Source organism: Lissotriton helveticus, chromosome 11 (assembly GCF_964261635.1).
Source record: "Lissotriton helveticus chromosome 11, aLisHel1.1, whole genome shotgun sequence".
Classification (NCBI taxonomy): Eukaryota; Metazoa; Chordata; class Amphibia; order Caudata; family Salamandridae; genus Lissotriton; species Lissotriton helveticus.
The window spans coordinates 891,499,189-891,520,278 of NC_136072.1; the positions used below are offsets into that span (position 1 = coordinate 891,499,189).

Below are 21,090 nucleotides of genomic sequence, written 5' to 3' on the forward strand. Positions count from 1 at the left end.
ATCACAAGCACACACTAAACTGAAATTAACATTAACGCCTAGTTGAACATTCTATGACTTTGACTACGTAAACAATTTGCATATACATGTCCTTACAATCAAAAGTGACGTGAAAGTTCCCGCCGATCTGACTGGCAGTGAAATCTTAGGAATCCACATCTTTTGACACTGCTTGCAATCACTTAACCCCATTGATGCTGCCTTCGGCCGTTGAACGTTCGGGGCACTACCTGGCTGGTGCTGCGAACGTTCAACGGCCGAAGCGGCCCCGCCCACTCTATAGAACGCCCGCACTGCGCCGAAATAATGGCCGCAGTAAACGGGTTAAGAAAGAAATCGCCTTTAGCAGAATAATAACAGACCAAAAATGTCAGTCTTAAATCAAGAACTGTGTAGGGCGACGGGGCAGGTGGACGATCTACGTACCCAGAGGTGGCTCCTCCGTAATGGCAGAGAACCATCGCTCTACTGCCCAGAGCCAGCAGATGATACATAAAATGATAATAACAGAACGTCATTATCATTTTATTTATGCTATCTGAGCCGTGCAATGTGAATTGGGGGGAGGGGACATGGCAGTGAGGAGGAGTAGTGCGCACTTATTAGTGAACGTGTCGGTTTGGCCGGCCATCTTAGGCTCACAATGTTACACAGAAGACAATGTCACAAACAAAAGAACAGTGGCAGAGGTTAATAAATTCACAAAAGACTGATAGGACAAAAAACAAAACCAGGACAGACAGTACATTTGGTTCAGTAATCTACTTTAAAAATAATCAGATTTAAATGAGTACTGGGACCTATGCCTTATGTGGCTCAAAATCAAACATTTGTTCCAGTATCCACAACTAGATAAACCCTAGGTGCAGTCCAAATACGGCCCACGAAGCTAAAAATAACACTCAAGTCCTCAGCTATAGGCAGGGCCATTGGAATTACGGGGCAGGAGAGGGCCAAATTATGCAGCACATTTTCTACTACTATTACTTCATTATTTAGTCTTTTTTTAACTTAGTAACACTGTGTGGGCATTGGTTGCACCTCATTAGTACCAGTTTAACACCCAAATATAACAATAGGCAACAGAAAGGGGGCCAGTCCAGCTTTGTAACGGTCCTTCCAGTAACATTTGAACCGATTCAGCTACTAACATTTTTTAAATTAAAATCTGCAGATTATGCAGGAGATGGCAGATTATTTGGCAAATGTATAATTATGCGAAAAGCACCAGGCTGCACAATCGCATAATTCCAGCAGCCCAGGCTATGGGTTAGATAATCATTTGTTCACAAACAAATTCACTGATCAAAAACTAAAAGACAAAATCTACTTAGCCGTGCTCCATTTTTTCAAATTGCCATTTAAATCACTTCTGCTTCTGAGTTTGCTATCTGGTAAACAGGAAGAGCATTTATTCCTAAATTCACAATAACAACGTTTTTCACAGCCCTGCGATAGAAATCACCCCACTTACTGTTTAAAAATATTTCTAAAATGACCAATAGAACTCGAGCTCACTGTGACCCTCTAGAAATATGGATAACTCACCTGCCTATGCCGTGGCCAACTCAATACCAGGACACAGTTGTATTCTACTTGAGGCTAATGGTCCAATCACGTTTGGCAACACAGCCCGGGCTTATTGTTGGCATTAATCTGTACACAGCTGCACTCTGAAGAAGCGAGCAACCGTTAATATTTGAACTAAACGCCGCTGCTCCAAACAGTGTGGAATCAGGGCTGAATCCAGACTTTCCTGCTAGTAAATACCGGAAAAACTGGACAAGGCATTGTGCTATGTTTTGACAATGACTTAAACCACCACAGCAGCGATTTAAATCTTGGAAGGCGCTGGGTCTAGATTCTTTATCAGACTTTTAACTCTTATACCTAGTATTGTTTCTTTAATGATAAAAGCAGCATTATTTTATAACTGTTTTCTTTTGTTCAATGAACAATCAATGGATAGTTGCAAGTACTCACTTTCCTAAACATCTAATTATAACTTGGAACTACTATGTGAATGTCAGCACAATTAACCATCTCTATATAGCACCTCATTCAGTACCAATAAAGCAAATACAGAAAGCTTATCGATTATCTATTTTTGGGTTTAAAACCGACATGGAGATGGTGGCATAGTGATATTACTGATATGCCTGACCACCAAACTAGAGATTGTGTTTCTTTCGGTCTATGCCCCACCATATTTATACGCTCAAGAGTATCGCAAAACAAATCTGCATTGTTTATCCAATCACAGCGCTCATCAGTAGTGAACTGTGTCATTGAGCTGCCCAATGGTTTGGTTTGTTGGTCATCCAAATTGTTATTCGACCTTAATTTCTGTTGGCAAGTCAGAGCTAGCAGAATTGCACTGCCTGGTGCCTGTGCAGCTTCATGAATCCTCACATCAATTTGCTTTTTCTAGGCAGTGCATGCCTTTTATTCGTGCAGCCATGCACACCGGCTCTCTCACAGAATGGCCAGTAGGAAGTCTTCTTCCTTAGCCTCCACGTGATCACTGAAACTTCACTGAAGCTTAAAACAGGTTTGAGTTGCTCAATCAAAACTTGCAGTTTAACTGTCAAGCTTCTTAAACCGGAAGTCAAAGATAACCATGAAACATTCACTTCTAAATACAACAGTAAACTGTTAGAACCGGGGGTCTCTAGTTGGCAGAGGTAAGTACCTTAGACCAAGTAGGGACCCTTGCTTCTAGTCAGGGTGAAGGAATAACCCTCTGAGATAACCCCTGCTCACCCTCTAGGTAGCATGGTGCGAGCAGTCTAGGCTAAACAGAGGCAATGTGGATAACATTTGCACTTAACACAACAATAATCCCCAATCCACCACAAACTGAGACCACACAGGTAAGTATATTTTATAAAAATATATAGCTTTATATAGTTTCAGCATGTAAATGAATCAGTTGCATGATAATCACTTCTTTAGCAAACGTAGCATTTCATCTTAAGGGTTGCACTTAATTCTTAATGGTTGCACTTGTTAATAGGCAGTTCTCAGAACCAAAAACAAAACAGTCTCAAGTCTCTCAAATCAATAATTCAGAATAAGCAACACTGACTGTTCTGGACAGAATATGCTCTCAAAGCGAGCCTTACAAATACTGCCCCCGTGTCATCTTACTTGGGGGCTCCAAGCGCTGCGCCAATGCGCTTCTTTGTGAGGCTCGGGGACTATTTCTCTTCCCGGGTGTAGCCTCGCTCCTTCTGAGACAGGCGCCCCGGGCCGTGCAGATCGCACGCGTCCCCCACCCCGGCCGGTCCCCTCTCCTCTCCCGCCCGCTCTCGACAATCCAACGAGCGGCGGGGGAGGCGGTGAGGCTCACCTTGTGGGGGGGGCGGCTTCCGAGTCCCTCGGCGGGGTCAGGTCACTTCTTCCCGGGCCCGGCGGTGATCGCGGTGATTCTTCGGCGCCTCCAGCCGCCTCCGCCCAGGCAGCCAATCACGTCGCGGCTCTCCAGACGAGCCCCCCTTACACCCGGGAGTCAGCCACTGGCAGTGCGGCTCCCGGGACGGCTTGTCGTGACGCTTCCGCTTCCCAGCCAATCACGGCACAAGGACGCTGGTGACGCCGCGCCGCACGGGCCAATCCCGTCGCGGCGTTGGTGAGGGGGCTCGGCTCCTTCGACCAATGGGAGCGCGGCGGCTTCGGTCTTCGGCCCCGCAGCTCCTGGTCACGAACGGCAGCTTCTAGGGGTGATCCTGGCCCCGGGCCACGAGGGTGACTTGGCGGCAAAGGGTTTTCAAGGGCGCTGGTCACGGATAGACCCCCCTCTCGACCTCCCCACCACGTTGGAGCGGGTTCCACGAGGGGAGGCGCCACAGTCCTCCGACCCTCCCTGGTAATGTGCCGATGAGCACACCGATCCCTTCCTCACGCTGCGCAGTCAAGTACCACACGCCTCGGGTCACAACAGCACGATTTTGCAGCTGTTTTCTGGCAAAGCTTTAGGAACCTTTAGCCCTGGGTTCCCAACAGGAGGCCAGCTCTTCTCAGGCCCTTGGAGATTCAGTTGTAGACAGCACACAGCAGAGTCTTGGCAGTTTCAAGCAGGCAGGGTCACAGCACACAGCAAAGTCCCTTTCTCCTCCTTAGCTTCCAGTTAGACAGCAGAACAGGTCAGCCCTTAGAGCACACAGCAAGGCAATCTTCCTTTAGTTCTCCAGCCGTCCTCCTTACAGCCGAGGTTCCTTCTTGCTTGTAGAATTTCAGAATCTAAACTTCTGTGGTCAGGGGTCCTTTCCTTATACCCCTCAATGTCTTTGAAGTCCTTTGAAGTCTTTGTGCAAGGAGCCCTGAGTCCAGTCTAAACCAATTCTGGGGGTTGCGGAGCACTGAGGTGTCTCTGGTTTTCTTCTTCCTGTCAGCTTCAGGGCCAGAGGTGTCAGTTGGCCGGCAGGAGGGAGCTAGCATGGGGGAGGCAGGCAGGCACAGCCCAGCACTTATCAGGCCTTTCTTCCTCCCACCTCCCGGGCAGCAGATGTGCCCTTTCATCCCCGGGCTGGCTCCGACCCTCTCCTCTGGGGGCTCTGCAGCCCCCCCTGTCACACCCAGGCATTCCACAAACCCAGGCACACAGAAAGGTTTGGACAAGAGAACAGCCACTTTCTAAAAGTGCTATTCTCCATTTAAGGATTTAAAAACACCCTTCACTAAAAGATGTGTCATTAAATTCTGAGTTCAGGGATATCTTTCACTTATGTCCCATCTTGTTCCTATGGGAAGATAGGCTGGTATCACAAGGGCCCCGCCTCCTCCATGTTACTCTATGGAGCAAGATAGCCTTACAGCAGTGAGCACCTAAAATGGCTGCAGCCCACTACCAGAGCATGTGACCTGCACTAGTACATGCTCTACCTTATCCATACACTGCACCCTGCCCAGGGGGGTACCTTGAGCTTTCCATAGGGGTGACTGATGTGCACAGACAGGGAAGGGTTAGGCCCAGCCAGTGGAGACACTGGCCAGGGGGACAGGCAGTCTCTGACTGCACACAGGCCCCGCGCTGGCAGGCCTGAGTCACCATTTTAAAGCTACTCATGTGGGTGGCGCAATCTGCACTGCAGGCCCACTAGTAGCATCTGTCATCACCAGCCCTGGCACACACAGTGCACTTTACTAGGGACTCCATGGTGATACAAATATGCCAATCAGGTATATTCAATTAATATGACAATTTACAGAGGGAGCACTTACACTCTGACACTGATCAGCAGGGGCAGAGTGTCCAAAGCATCTAAATCAGCAAAAACAAAATCCAGCACAGCATCAAAACACATGAGTCAGAGGCAAAAAGATGGGGGAAGAACCACGCCAAAAGGTGTCAGGTCTAACATAAACCAAACAAGTTCTAGTTCTATGTAGCGATTCCTCCCACCCTTCCATAAATTCAACCAGTGGAGGTACATGCTCAGGTATGCGTTATATGTATTCTTGTGTGATTTGTGATATTTTCCACTGGCACTATATGTCAAATTTTGGTTCCAAACCACTAATCTGTGATTTGTATGGATGTTTTTGAAGTTGCACAATGGCTATGTCGACCCTCATTATGTCGCTGTCAGCCTTCAATTAGGTCCCCATTTAGCGTATGTATGAGACTCATACAAATCATCGTGCAAGTGGATCGTATGGGAGCTTACTTTTGGCTGCATCTTAAGGCATGAGTTTTTTATCCAATCATAAAGTTAGTTACTTGGTTCATGTCCCCCAGCTTTGGTCTCAATGCAGCAGGAGGAAACCACAGCATGAGCTCAAATGTTAGCCCAGGCATCAAATGGAACTATTCTCTGGACGTCTTTCTCCCTTTTTAATATACAAAATATATTTTCAAGGCAATATGTTTTAATGTACGGGAGTGTAGGAAGGGTGGGGGGAGATTGCTGTGTGTATATGATGCAGGATGTTTAGGTCTTAATATTTTGATGGCAATAAACAAGGAAGGAATTCAGTGGCAACTCCTTCGCTAAGGCGGAGGAGTGTCGCCCCACTGCTTTCCGCAGTGAAAAAATAAATAAAAATAAAATGATAATTACTAGACGTTATTATCATTTTATTTGTTCCTGCTGTGGCGTCTTGGCGGGGCAGTTTTCTGCCCTTAGAGCGGGGGGGAACGGATAGTGGTGGGCACTATGTAAGTGCGCATGAATGTTATGCCGGCCCTCTTGGTCCGGCCAAACATTCATGTCCACTTTGCATGTTCTCCACCCAGGCTGCATTACAACCTGGATGGAGAACATGCCCAGGCTCCGATTCCCTGGCTGAGCACCGAACCACAACGCTCAGACCAATTTCAACGCTGCATTGAAGTGTTGTGATTGGCTATGGGGAGCCTGGGAGCACAGGTGCTTCCTGTTTGGAAGAGGACGGAGAAGAGGTGGCTGCCGGCCGGTGATTTTCTTAAGCTCCTCCCCCCTTTACTCCTCCCCGCCCCACTACTGCTTCCCGGGAGTGCCTGCCACTGAAGCGATTACAGCCAAAAAACACAACATTTTACGCTCCCACAAATAGATTGCCACTGATGTTCCTAAAACAGAACTTAAAGGCAGCACTTTGTTTATTTCTTCCCTCTCTGTCTCACCGGGTCTCACAACTATGAAGGAATGACTACTCCTCCATATCTGGGTTGATGTGTTAGGAACAAGGAGGAGCATACAGGAAACAAAGGAACAGGAAGAGAGCCAGAAGACAATGAAGGGGAAATTACATCGCAGCAACAATAGACACATTAAGCAAATAAGTTTTCCCCAACCCCTCCCCAAGCAGTGTGTGAGTGAAAACAGGAGATAAGCAGCACTTTACAGAAAATATACTTTCACACCACTGCTTGTAGCTTCAGTCTTAAGGTAAGTTCTTCTTCGCTCCAGCCAGGTGATGGAAAAGATAATGTCTAATCACTGTGGAAGCCTTTGGTCTAGGTGGGTACCACAAAACTGCCAAGATGTACACTACAGGCACTTCCGTTCACACCATGATTAACTGACTGCTTGCTTCTCTACTGTGTCCCTACACTCACATTCTTAACATGAATTTTCGCTTATTTTTATATTGGAGGCTTTCCTTCAAACATGCTGCATTCTTAAACACTGGTGTGTGTGACCTGGTCATTCAGCGTAACTAAAATATTGCCCTGGAGGAGAACATGGCAGCCTTCGATCCTTTGGATGGTATGTACAGATCCATTTCCATCACCATATTGACCAAAAGTATTAAATGTTTAGAGGCTAATGCATTTATCACTTCAAACACATTCACCTTCATGGCCAGACAGAGAACCCCAAGATGTCTGTACCCCTTCTAGGACAATGTAGAACATCCACTTTTCTATCCAGCTCATCGCGTTCTACTTAAACCTTGATTCATCCAGTAGCACCAAATTTATTACAGCTACGCACTCTTTTGTTGCTTCTTTTCACAACTCCACTGCAGTTTCCATCAATTGCAGTCCCAAGGTAAGATAATCTACCACTTTCAGCAGGTTTCCATCGGTAACATTGACTTCTCAACATTGTCTAGTTTTTAGGTTTCGCCTGGCGTAGCACTGCGCAGCAGTGTCGCGCAGGCGAAATCTTATGTTTACCAGTACGGGGCTTTGTCCCGCCTCTCTCTTCCATTGGCTAGCTCCATAAATGGAGGCTACCCATTGGAAGAGAGATCTGTCTGTAATTGTCGGAGCAGATTCGTGGGCGTTCCCTAGATTTTTTCGCATCCTGCCTCTTTTAGAACGTCATGCGGCGGTGGGCGGTTGGTTTTTTTTTCTCTCCAAAGTTTGTTTTGTCATTCCTCCGGAGATGGCGCCGGGGCCCATCGACTTCTCGCATCTCTTTCTGACCTCCTCTGTCGACTGGACCGTCAAGCTGTGGACGACAAAGGTGAGGCGTCCGGGGCCGAAAGCTCGCAGAGTGGACATTTTTGCTGGTAGTGAACAATCCAAGCTTTCAGTGATTTGTTATTTTCTATTTATTATTGTGCACGCGGGAAGCTGCTGCCGGGTTACCATGGCAGTAATCAGCCAGCCAATGCCACCTTCCCTGGGAGCGCTGTTAACTCTTTCACTCGCGCGTCAGCGGGACTCCACCGATTAGTCTTTCCTCGGTAATGACATATTTAAGGCTGCCAGGTACAACTAGCGCGGGTTTATTTTGCCTCGAAAACCTCAAGCCGTCGTTAAATGAATTGTTCAACGTTCCCAGTTATGAATTATTTCAGCCTTGACTCCGCCAGCGACAAGAGAGGCTTGGCAAACGAGCAGGGTTCGTGTCGTGCCACAACATTGACTCCGTTACTGCACTTGGACGGTTCAGAATGAGTTTGGATGGAAATAGCCCCTAATAACGGCCAATATCGCAGAGTGTTTAAATATAGTGAACCGTGAAGAGTTAACAGCATGATATTGAAGTCAGCTCGCTTTAGGGGGTTCGTGCATCCAGAGCGTTCACCATTTTTCCAGCGTGATAACACCTTGTTGCTGCCTCTCCACACAGCGCAGCACGGCCCAGGTACAGAGGGGGAACTTGTGTTTCTTTAGTAGTGCAGCGCTTGTAATTATTTCCCCCACCGTTCGTTTGGCTGCTCAGGGGTTACATTGTATTGTCTAGTAATTGCACCTAGACCTGTTCTCTTTTCAGTCCTTTCCACGTCATGAGAGCACGCGACCAAAGCCTGCATCGATCTATAGGAGCATGGTGGGAAAATGTCTTCCATTAGCCTGAGTTTAGTGGCCGTCACGAGCCCTCCGCCCCCACAGTCTGTAGATGTAAGAAAGTATTTCACGGAAGACTACCCCGCAAGGTAAGCTAAGGCTACGCAGGGAACGTTCCAAAGTGCGTGCAGTATTTATAACAGCGCTAAACTGGAAACATTTACAGCTGCTTAGAAGGGCCAGGAAAGGGGTATTTATAGCAGCGCTACACTTGGGGCACTTGTTGGTTTAATATAACAGGGCCGAGATGTTTATACACACTGCTGGACGAGGGGGCATTTCATGTAGTCCTTCTAAGGGTGGGGGTTATGAGATAGTCCAAGTAACGCAATGCGGGTACCTAGGCACATTACAAGGCGGGAGGGAGGGCGTGTTGCAACCTGTGCAGTGCACGTAAACCTTTCCGTATAACAATGGTGCTCTTCACACCAGTGATGCTAGGGACATTACCCGGAGGTGTTAGAATAGGGAGAGGAGCTATAAGCAAGGCGCTATATAAAGAAGTGTTGGTGTCTAACGCGGCGTCTGGGATGGTTTCGGTGCCTGCAGCAGTGAAAGGGAAGCCGTGGCCCCCACCTCCTGGCACCCCTCTCGGTTTAAGACGGCGTTCACCGCTGTTGATTAACAGCGCTAAACTGGAAACATTTACAGCTGCTTAGAAGGGCCAGGAAAGGGGTATTTATAGCAGCGCTACACTTGGGGCACTTGTTGGTTTTATTATAACAGGGCCGAGATGTTTATACACACTGCTGGACGAGGGGGCATTTCATGTAGTCCTTCTAAGGGTGTGATGGCCATCTAGCGCTGGAAGCGCTTTATTTTGCTAAGGCCGGTGCCCACCCGGCATTGTCCGCCCCGACCCCCCAACTCCAGAAACTAAAAGGTACTGTGCTTGTAGCCGTAGTGCGAGTCGCATTGAAGCTAGGCTCGCACCGCCCTTTGTGCCTCAGGAGCCCCTGGTACGCTCCGCATCGTGAGATTGTAACCGTAGTACGAGTCGCACCCCAGCAGTACGACTCGTACCCCTATTGCCAAAAACCATCCTCACCGTACGCGTCTAACGCGAGGTGCGTGAGCTTTGGCAGGACTGCTTATTTTTGATCGCTCGAAGCGTACTGAGCGCAGAAGCTCGAAGCGTACGCTGTGATTTCACAAGCCTGGAAGCGCACCGCAGTACGAGCCGTACAAGCCTAGTACGACTCGTACCCTTGGGAGTACGTGTCTCACACGGGATGCATGAGATTTGGTAGGCTCCGGAGCCGGCGATCCTACGAGGCGCACAGAAGCACTACGAGGCGTTCAGGAGCCAACGCACAGCGCATCCAAGCGCAAGAGATTGCCGGCAACCTGGTGAAACCGGTTTGAGAGCTGTGCACCCCTTCTCAAGCCCTGAACAGGGCCTGAAATACAGTGAAGCTGCTTTGGAGCCCAGAGAGGCTCGTGGGGGCATTTCTTTGTGTTCTCGTTTGCCTCCACTTCTTCCTCTCCCTCTGCGTTTCTCCTCTGGCAGGTCCCAGCTCCCTGGCAGGCAGCAACTCTTTAATGCAGGTGCGAGCAGCCGGCAGCAGCGGTACTCACCTGAGGTGAGGCTCTTTCTGGTGGAGTTAGAGGACTCCTCTAAAATATTTACTCACCAGAGAGTTAAAAATAAGACTGCAACACGGGGCAGCAAAGGTAGAAGGATGCCAGGCTTTCCGTACCTACGGACAAATGATATTTTGCGGTTTGGGCGCTCCCATTCACAACACAACAATACCGTCTATATAAGCCATTTCTTACAAGTTAGCATGCTCTTGCGTCCATGTATGGTCGTGTCATAAGGCAGCTGCCTACAATAGCCTTATTATACCACTGCCCCTGCTGCTTGTTCGAGTCTCTACAGAGTGTGTCAGCGGACTTATCCGAGTGCAAACCCATCACGGCCCCATTTGTCGTAAATACAAGCCCACAGCCTGCTTTCGCCTCCACTTCCTTCTTTGTGTTTTATACAAGCATCACAAGTCCTGTGTTCAGAAGCGAAGCTATTAATGTGCGGCAGGTTCAGTGGCACTGGGGCCAAGACTGTCCTTTTTTTGCACCAGTGTCCCACTAGTTTGTGTTTTTACCCATGCCTTTGACCCTGCACCCCCCCCCCCCCCCACTTCTCGTACGTACTTTTTAATGCACTTCGACCTTTGATTACATGGTAGGCGCATCCTTCGTCACATGGCTTCTCAGTGCTAGCACATCCCGCTGGTCTGCTCTCCCACGAAGCAGGCGCGTCCCTGCATGTTTATCAATCCCCGGAGGCGGTGCCTGTGAGAGCCGGGATGAGCTGGAAACAACCCACACCTGCAGTGTGAGAGACAGTGTGTATGAGAGACAGCAGTGTGTGTAAGAAAGACAGCAGTGTGTGAAAGACAGCAGTGTGTGAAAGACAGCAGTGTGTGAAAGACAGCAGTGTGTGAAAGACAGCAGTGTGTGAGAAACAGCAGTGTGTGTGTGAGAGAGACAGCAGTGGGTGTGTTCAAGGCAGAGTCAGCAGTGTGAGAGAGACAGCAGTGTGAGACCTTTTATTTATCTTTTGGTTTTTGAAACAAATAAAACGAATTATTTGCAATGTCAATAGCACAAACTTGCGTAAATACGTGACCTATTGCATTGAAAATGCAATAGGTCTCGCATTTGCGAGAGATTAAGCTATTGCCATTGTAAATGACAATGCCATTTATTTATCTGTTTTCAAAACCAACGCATAAATAAAAAGTTTGTCATTTACAATGCCAATAGCTCAAACTTTTGCGAAGGCGAAACCGTTGCATTGTAAATGCTTGCTATTTTTCATATCAAATGCTCACATTATCTCCTAATCTGATCCTGGTATTTCTTTCATTGCAAGCCTCGCCACGGCACACAGCTTTATGTTTTGTAATCTAGTCTCGTTAAGCCAGCACTCACTGACCCAGACAGAATTCCTCTCACTATCATTGTGAGGTGCCGTCCACATACCCACCTGCGCACCCCTGGCCAGCTACACCCAGGCATCGGACTCCATCAACCAATTAATCATCATGGAAAGTGTATGGTCATCCATAACGAGGTAAAAAGTTACATGCACAATATAGGACATGAATACTGTAAAACACACCTGCTATGTAGTTTGTAGCAACACCGATTGATTAACCTATATACATTTCTCAATTGTTCAAAACTAACAGGATTCTTGTGCTAAAGAGGAAACACTACTGATTTGATTTAAGAGCAGGACCAATGCAAGATTTATTCTGCTCCAGGGCAAGTTGCTATTTTGCTCTAGCAACTGTGCCGCAATATTTCCTGATAGCAGAGGCAATTTTGCACAACCCTGCTACTGAGGATGAAGGGTCCTAAGACCCACCCAAAAATGCCTAGCCCGAAGAACAGCTAAACTAAAAAGTCATATACTAAGTAAATATCAAATCTGATAAGTCTTACAAAAGTTGCTTAAAGTCAAATGCCGACTGGTAGAGAGTGGCTGCATTGAGGTTCCACCACTCATGTAACAGATGCAGATCAAATGTTCATACCCCAGAGAAGCTTGTTAGCAACGTAACATCAACAGGAGTGACACGAATGCAGGCTTGGATCATGATACCTCAGTTATATCAGCAGGGGTCAATAATGCTACAGTGCCAGACATAGTGACCCTCGAGACAATATACTATACAACAATGACTGATGGAAAAGTGCAAGATGATGCAACACAATGACCGCTTGACAATTCCTGATATTTAGAAAATTCAATCGGTTTAAAAGTTGAATACATTTATTTAAATTGTAAAAGTACTATTGCCAGTCTAAAGTAATATATAAACCACTTCAAAATCCCAATGTTTAAAAATGTAGTTTTCTTGCTATATCGGGGGCTAAAATTATAAACATTTAAAGACTACATGCTTAGCTAGGAAGAAAAAGAGAATGCAGGAAAATGACAGCTGCGTTTTCAGCAGGTCCTTGGAGAGACGTAACTATAGAGTGCTGCAAGGGTATTTAGCATTGATTGCGAATGAGGTAACCGCAGATACCGCCATCTCATATGAGAAGGCATTCGAGGTCTGACCCAGAAAACAAGAATCGTAACCGCTGATCAAATGTTAATGTTCAACATAAGATGCTGCTCAACCGAGCCACAGTGAATTATCTCATGCTGGGTACATGCAAGCGGCACTCCAAGAAAAAGGAGCCGCATTGAAAAGTGTGGGATTGTGACTCAGGTTGCGCTAGATCGATGAATGTAATTCTGCCATTTGATGTTTTAGCTAGACACGTCAAATGAAGAGTGGTGGAAAAACATAGCTTAGCCGTAACAATGAGAGTTGGCTTTTAAAGAAGGGTAATAAAAACGGCTCTCTGGATGGCTAGGACCTCACAGCACCTCTATCCATATATTATTGGACTATGCTTTTATGTGGTTTTTTTTTTAACTCTCTGTTAAACTTATTACACATTATGATCACCAGGCTGTGAAACTACACAAATATTTTGACAGAATATTTTATGTAATAAATAAAAAATATACCATGATGGCTTTTTACGCTGCCCATATATTTTGGCAGAATGTTCTTACGGTAAAATAAAAATACTTGAAAAGAAACTTAACATGATATGGGGTTCCCAGGTTACCACAGTATTCATTTGTTTGGATGGATTTATTTTTAATGGTTTAAACTGTCCTAACCACGAATAAAAGTCCTAAAGCTTTCAGGCTTCCTGGAAGGATTTTGAAAGATGGCACAAGACTTCTGCATGTCATGGTACTGCAGGTATCCTTTAATCAGCTGAAAGGAGAAGGCTTCGGGGAGGCACAAGGGGCTGGCAATAGTACTTGGAATCCCCGTTTTTTTAACCCTCTTCATCCCACACAAAGGGTGCGTCAAAAGGTCATGAAACAAGCTTTGGTTAGACTTGATATGGGGTTCATAAACCACAGGTCATAAAGATACTTCATTCAAGCCAATTTTTAAATTTGCCATCTCTTTATCATAAAGGCTGCAGGGAGCTACTGAAAAAACACATAACTCACTCCACGACAAAGCCCTAAAAAATGTCAAGTTGACATCATCTTCAAAGTGATCTGTCAGAGTGTCTTTCAGACTAAAACTGTAGAACATAACCTCTGTTAAAATAGATTCAACAATTCCTATCTAATCCAGAGCTGACATGCAATTTAAGTCACTTACAAACAGGGCAATTTATAGCAAAGTGCCTCTTTAGTCAAAGTTATCTTATACCACTCAATGAGGTTATTGAAAAGTGGATCCACACACCAACCAAAATCAAAGAAACCACTGCAGGGTTGAAAGCTTGTCTTGGTGGCTCCAAGACAGGAAGTACACTCCCCGCCGCCAGGCATGAAGAGGGAACTCTGCTAGTATCAAGTAAGAAATTGGACATTGACTTTGCTCGCACTCTGGTGATCGATCCCTGGTAATGCCAGGTTATGCCAACACAACTTTCAAACGTGTTATTATGAGCATGATGGAATTATTGAAACTTCAGCATGCACAAGGCACGAGTTTTACCACAGGTCTGGGTCATTTCCAAACGATTAATCTTAAAATTGTTTTAACTCAGTGACATACAATTGTGAGTACAGATTCAGACGGGGGAAATCATTTGAGGCCCGGGGCAGGACACTGCAGCTCTGGAACGAAAGAGCTGAAAATTCGAGCCAGCAAACACTAGGAAAGCAAGCAACAATAGTTATACAAAGATCACCGATTCCAGTGTTACCCTGAAGCTCCATCTCTTCCTTTCCTTTCGTTGGAAACCTCCTTAATGATCGGGACGTAAATGGATGTACTATGCAAACATTTTGTTTTTTAGTTTTGGAACGGCTGTCTCTTGCAATCAAATATTTAACGGGACGAGCATTGTCTCTTCCATCAATGTTTCACCTCTGCTGGGATACTCTTTAAAAGCTCTTTATAGCTGTCTTTGTAGGCCTTTCCGTATTTCAGTTTCCTTTATTTTACGATTTGCTTTCAACCTGTGAAACTGGAAGGCCGTCAGAGGCGGGAGAAAACTGCAGTCTGCAAAGGCATTACTGCAGCAGAGTTGTAAAACAAGAAACAGGCTTACCTATTACCAAAACACACACACATACCAAGGGGATAGTTTCCATACGCGATACGATCAATAATAACAATGCGTCCTTATTGAAGGGCAAAACCGCACATTTCTGTAATAGTTAATGCAGAATTAGTCCACATAAAAATAGTTAAAGAGATCGAAGTACATATGATAAAACATTTAATTTTGCGTTGTGTTCAGTTCAATCATTCTCAGAACAAAAGGGCTTCAATTCCGTACCATATTTTCTGTAACAAAAGGTGTTCAATTGTAGCACATGTATGTCCAACGGAGAAAGTCATGGAATGCCCTGCGCTGTGAGGGACATATGTGCTAATCCACTTTTGTGTATAGTAATGTCTTTATCAGTAGCAATGTCTATATAGTTTATATCAATGTTGTATAGTAAAGTCCATCAATAATTTATTCCATGTACTTGCATGTTTATTTATGATTGTGTGGTCAATGCGCAAAGACAAGAAGCAAACACGTGATGACTTTTCGGTCTCTTGACTAATCAATAGCCGAGACCATCTTTAGGGCATTATGGTTATGGCAAAGGTGGCCAACCCAGTTTTTTTTTTTAAAGATCATGCCATGGGATCACAATACGAATGAAAAATGTCAAAATAAGTTGATATATTGGTATCACAGCAAAGGTAAAATCTTTATAAGAAGATTTCTGCTGGGGTCTCCCCATCTTGATTTATTCACTGAAAATCACAAGTTTCTCCGACTCTGATACAGCTTAGTTCCTTGGAGACAGCATTGACCCATGCATGCTTTCTCTTTGAATACATATTTTAATTTCATTGTGATCAACACCACACTTCCAACTGCCATAAACCCATCCTCCCAGTGCACAGAACCCGCCATGTTGACCTATTTCCTAAACCTCGTCCCATTCACTTTCTTATGGCTCAAACAACACCCCATTTCCTACCACCACGCCTCTAGCACATCTTAACCCGGCCCTCCCTTCTCACTACACTCACACTCCCGTCCTCCTTCAAGAGGGCCTTCTTTAATGCTAGATCTGAAGTCAACTATGTCTTCAATGTCGTCATCATCACCAACCTCTCCACTCACACCCTGGTTCTCACTGATACCTACATGTCAGACAGCACAACCCACATCCTATCAGACATCCTCCAAGACAAATCCAACATAATATTTAAGTACTGTGAAACCACCCCATGGCAGAGGAGCGGTATCAGTACATCAGTCTAACCTTAGCTATCACAAATGTAAACATCACCACTGCAACTAACCTGTACATGTGCTTGTTAAATGTGTAAACAGTTCCTCACCTTCCATATTATGCACAATCATCTAAACCCCTCTTAATAAAACACTCTAAATGCTTGCCAACTTGACAACCCGAGTTTGATGCAATTCATCTGGTCCACTTCAAAGTGCTCTTTCATTCTATGAGGATTCAACATTTGTGCCATAAACCCATATTTCATATGTTCAAGGAATTGTGGACAATATGGACAGTTTTGGCTGCTCCCAACAGATGGGCTCACCCACACACAAGGCCAGTCACATCTGGATCTGCTCTTGATACAAATCACCAAAGATCACTAGTTACTAACAGGTCCCTTGGTCGGATCATACTCGCATCCAGTTTATTTTGTAACATGTGGCCCTTTCTAAAAATGCTGTCAACGTCTCCCTTACCCCCCCAGCCTTAGGAACAAGAAACCTAAAACACATTGAAACTAAGGACCTCCTCCACATTCTCAACATGTAAGAGTTGTACACATCTAAAAGAACCGTTCAACATCCTTATCCACCTCATTTCAATGACATCTGCTGGAATGGACAAGATTGCCTCTTCACTAGATGACACAGCGGAGTATAACGCGAGGGGGATCTCCGACCACTCCCCTTTGCTGGCAAGAATGGGATTGGAACGGAGTTCGGATAGGGCCTCCTGTCGCTTGGCAGCGTGGGACTTACAAAATGCAACTGTCCTGAGAGGCTTGAGGGCCGATGTGAAGGTCTATATTGCAGAAAATGAGGGAACAGTTGCTTCGGGCGTGACCTTCTGGGAGGCTCTAAAGCCGGTAATGCGGTACAGGGTACAAAACAGGCTGGCGGAGGAACGGAGACGGCTCCTTTCAAAGGTGGCTGCAGTGGAGGCGACTAAGCTGGAGCAGGACTACCAGACTTCAAGGAATGCTGGGACTCTCAGGAGACTACTTGACCGGCAGATACACTATAGAGAACTAGTGACTGGGGAGGCTAAAACTCAGGCCCTGGCCACCCTCCATCGCCTTTATGACGTGGGGGACAAGTCAGGCAAACTACTGGCGTGGTTAGGTAAAAAGGAGCGTGCAGCCAGATGGGTGGAACATATTAGAGACACAGATGGGACAATTGTCAGGTCTGACGTTCAAATTGCTGAGGTATTCGCCACACATTATGAACTCCTTTACACAGCCAGGGATCTGGGAACACGCGACGAGGCTATACAATACTTGGAGCAAGTGGACTTGCCAACCCTGTCTACTGAGGCCCTTACGTCACTGGAGTCTGACATTACCTTAGATGACATTTCTGATGCCCTTGCCAGACTGCGCCTAAGCAAAACGCCGGGGCCTAATGGCTTCCCGGCTGAGTTTTTTAAACGCACAGCGGACCTTCTGGTTCGCCATCTGAAGGGACTCTTCGAAGGGGCTCTCCAGGACGGGAGACTCCCCCCTGACCTCGCCGAGGCGACAATCGTCCCAATACATAAAGAGGGAAAGCAGCGGGAGGATTGCGCGTCCTATCGCCCCATTTCCCTTCTCAACACGGAGGTGAAACTTCTGGCGACCATCCTGGCGCAACGACTACGGTCAGTGATACCGGACCTTATACACTTGGATCAGACGGGATTTTTGCCAGACAGGGCCACTAGATTGAATCTTCGACATTCCCACAACTGGTTACAGGAGGTACAGGGCAGGGAGGAACCACACTGGTTTCTCTCCCTCGACGCCGAGAAGGCCTTCGACGCTGTTCACTGGCCGTTTCTCGAGGGGATCTTACAGAAGTTCGGATTTGGACCTAAGTACCAGGAATGGGTACGGCTCCTGTATACTGAACCTAGGGCCAGAGTAAGAGTGAATGGGAGGATGTCGGGGGAATTCCAGATCCAGAGGGGAACCCGACAGGGATGCCCACTGTCCCCCCTCCTCTTTGCACTCACTATTGAGGCACTGGCCGCTAGGATCCGACAAAATGTAGACATCAGAGGTTTTAAGAGGGATGAGTTGGACTCTGCACAGGAGAAAATATCCCTATACGCGGATGATATCCTGTTGTATATTACGAACCTGGAGACAACTATGCCGGCACTGTTCCAAGAACTAGAGCAATACGGTAGACATGCGGGCTACCGAATCAACTGGCACAAATCGATTCTTTATGACCCCAGAGGGCGGGGCGACTGGGCGACACTGCCTGGGCAATTACTGACAACAATAGCGGGCTTCCAATACCTCGGAGTTTATATAACGCTTGACAGAGCACTGTCATTCCAACGAAATCTGGAACTAATTATTACGAACTCCATCGCGGATATGGACCGCTGGAGGCAGCTCCCACTCACACTTCTAGGCCGAGCGGCCATATATAAGATGATTATCCTACCCAAGTATCTATATGCCCTGCAGAACGAGTACTACCCACTCCCAGTAAAGGTGCTAACCAGAATACACGCGGATTTGAGGGCTTTCCGCTGGTTGGGTAAACAACCTAGAGTGGCGCTCACTACTCTCCAGAGACACCAATACAGCGGGGGGATCTCACTTCCGAACCTGGAAGCCTACTATTGGGCGGAACATATTGCCCCGATCAATGACTGGTTGCACGCCCCGGCAGATGACCCCACTTACGCCCTTGAAAGACACAAAATGTCATCACGTAACTTACTATACTATCTTTATGGGGGCACTAGACGGGAGACGCTTCTCCCAGCGACGGTCATTACCCTACTCTGGTGGAATAAAGCCACAAAACGCACGGGATCGGAGAAGACGCCCACACGGCAGATGCCGAACTGGCACTGCAAGTGGTTAACGGAACTAAACAAACTGAAAGGCTTTCAAAGATGGGACGACATAGGTATCTCCACCATAGGGGATGTGATCGCCAAGGGGGCACTGAAATCCTTTATGACATTGAAGACGGAATTTGGACTACATCACTCGCAGTTTTTCAAATACGCGCAGTTGCGGCATGCCTGGCGGGCCCAAAACATCCAATTAACCGGGCTCCCAGAATATGCACCATTAGAGGGACGACTGTTACAAGAACGATTCAGGGGAAAGCAGTCTCACTCACATATAAAACCTTAACAAATAACATGCTAGGCGACCTGGCGAAGCTTAGACGGACATGGGAAGCTGAGGTGGGAGAGATGGATGATCTAGACTGGGACATAGTATTAATGCACCCCAGGGAGGTGGCTAGTAAGTCCAGGCTGCGCCTTATCCAATTTAATGTGCTCCACAGAACTTACTATGACAGGGTGCGACTCGATAGGATGGAAAAAACAGATAACAAAAGATGCCTCAGGGTTGAACTAGACGACGGAGACTTTTACCACCTTATGTGGACATGTGTTTCGATTCAACACTACTGGACCCACATCTTTACGGAACTGAGTGAGGTCCTGGGGGTTCCTCTCCAGCCGGAACCCAGGCTGGCTCTGTTGGGTATGACTAATGACGTGGACCTAGCGAGGCCCTTACTAACCTTCCTGGTGTTGGCTCTTGTTGTGGCAAAAAGAGACATAGCGAAATACTGGGGGTCACCGGAACCTCCGGAACTAGAGGAATGGAGGAGAGGGCTGGACATGTACATGGCCACTGAGAGAGTGACTTACAAGGCCAGGGGGTGCCCGAAGAAGTTCCGTAGGGTCTGGACCAGGTGGAGACACTATCATGGATTGGATGGGGGGTTATGAGGGAGGTGGGTTATTTACCAGATTACACAATTGCATGAGCACGCGTGGGAAGACTTTGCGTAGGAGGTTACGGGACATCTCTACAGTGCTGTCATTAATGATGTGTCAGTTTGTAACGATTTGTGTCAGACGTTTACGACTCTGGGAAGGGTGGGTGGAGGATCTAGGTGTGTGTACAGTTACTTACATGATTGTGATGTTGTGTAATAATAAAATGCAAATAAAAATATTTTTTTTTTAAAAGATTGCCTCTTCACCAAAGAGAAGCTTAAATCCCAGAACACTAAACACAAAACATAGTTTTCTGAAAAGCTCAGACACACAAAAATAAAAGGCATATCTCAAAAAATATCTGAAGAAGACTTACATCCCATCTCATTCACTCACTTGCTGAACCAATTACTGAGGCTGCAAAACTACCATTTACAGAGCAGAAACATGTCTATTTCCATTCTTGTATCACCAAAACCAACAATGCCTTGAAGGAATGAATTCATGTGTACCAAGAATTGATCACACATCCTTTCCTCTAATTTACAACTGTATCATTCTCAACAACTGTGAGGACCTAATGTTCTTTTCAAAGATAAAAAAAAACTTTCAAACACCAATAAAATGTGAAACTGTCCTTAAATAGGGGAATTTTCCATCCCACTTTGGCCGACTCCATGTAAAACTAGTATCCTAACTTATTTTTTGGTCCTAGCATCAGACTAACCAAGCATGTGCGTGTATAGCCCAGTATATGACAAAGCGAGGTCCAGGACCTTTCCTGTGTTCTGGGAGGTCGCACCAAGCAAGCAGTCATAGTAGAGATTGGACTAATGGCCCTTTCCTGGGTTTAACACATAAAAAATTGGTGGCCGCTTACTGTGTTTTGTGGATCTTTAATGAAAACAGACCTTTTAATCTGTGTCAGTGGCAGCGTGAACTACTGACCTGTCTCCTGTAAAGTTCCACTGTTATGTGAAATTCAGAACCTTCTGCGGATATCCTGTGTGCAACTCGAATGTGTGAGTGTGTATGTGTGTATACACAGTGGAAATTTGACATATGTATGGTAGCAGAACTATGTGAGCATGTGTGCGTCTGATAGATGAAAAGAGTGGTGCCATTATGGTTGCCCATGGTTGTAAAGGAACGCAGGATGGAGGGTGAGGATAGCTTCCCCAGACAGAGGAAGTGTATTGCCTGCATTCTTGTGTCTGGAGGGTGGGGACCCAGACACTGAAGTGGGGATGATGGAGACAGAGCTACCTTTAGAAATTCAATGAAGACTTTGTTAGGAAGGAGCAGCTGATTATTTTTTCCC

The 21,090-nt window shown here is 46.3% G+C and overlaps 1 protein-coding gene across 2 annotated transcripts in view; it reads right to left on the reverse strand.

Annotated features, from left to right (window-relative positions):
- The window catches only part of FBXW8 (F-box and WD repeat domain containing 8), a 529,940-nt gene that overhangs the window by 279,652 nt on the left and 229,198 nt on the right, over positions 1-21,090 (reverse strand). The gene's annotated exons all lie outside the window — the stretch shown is intronic.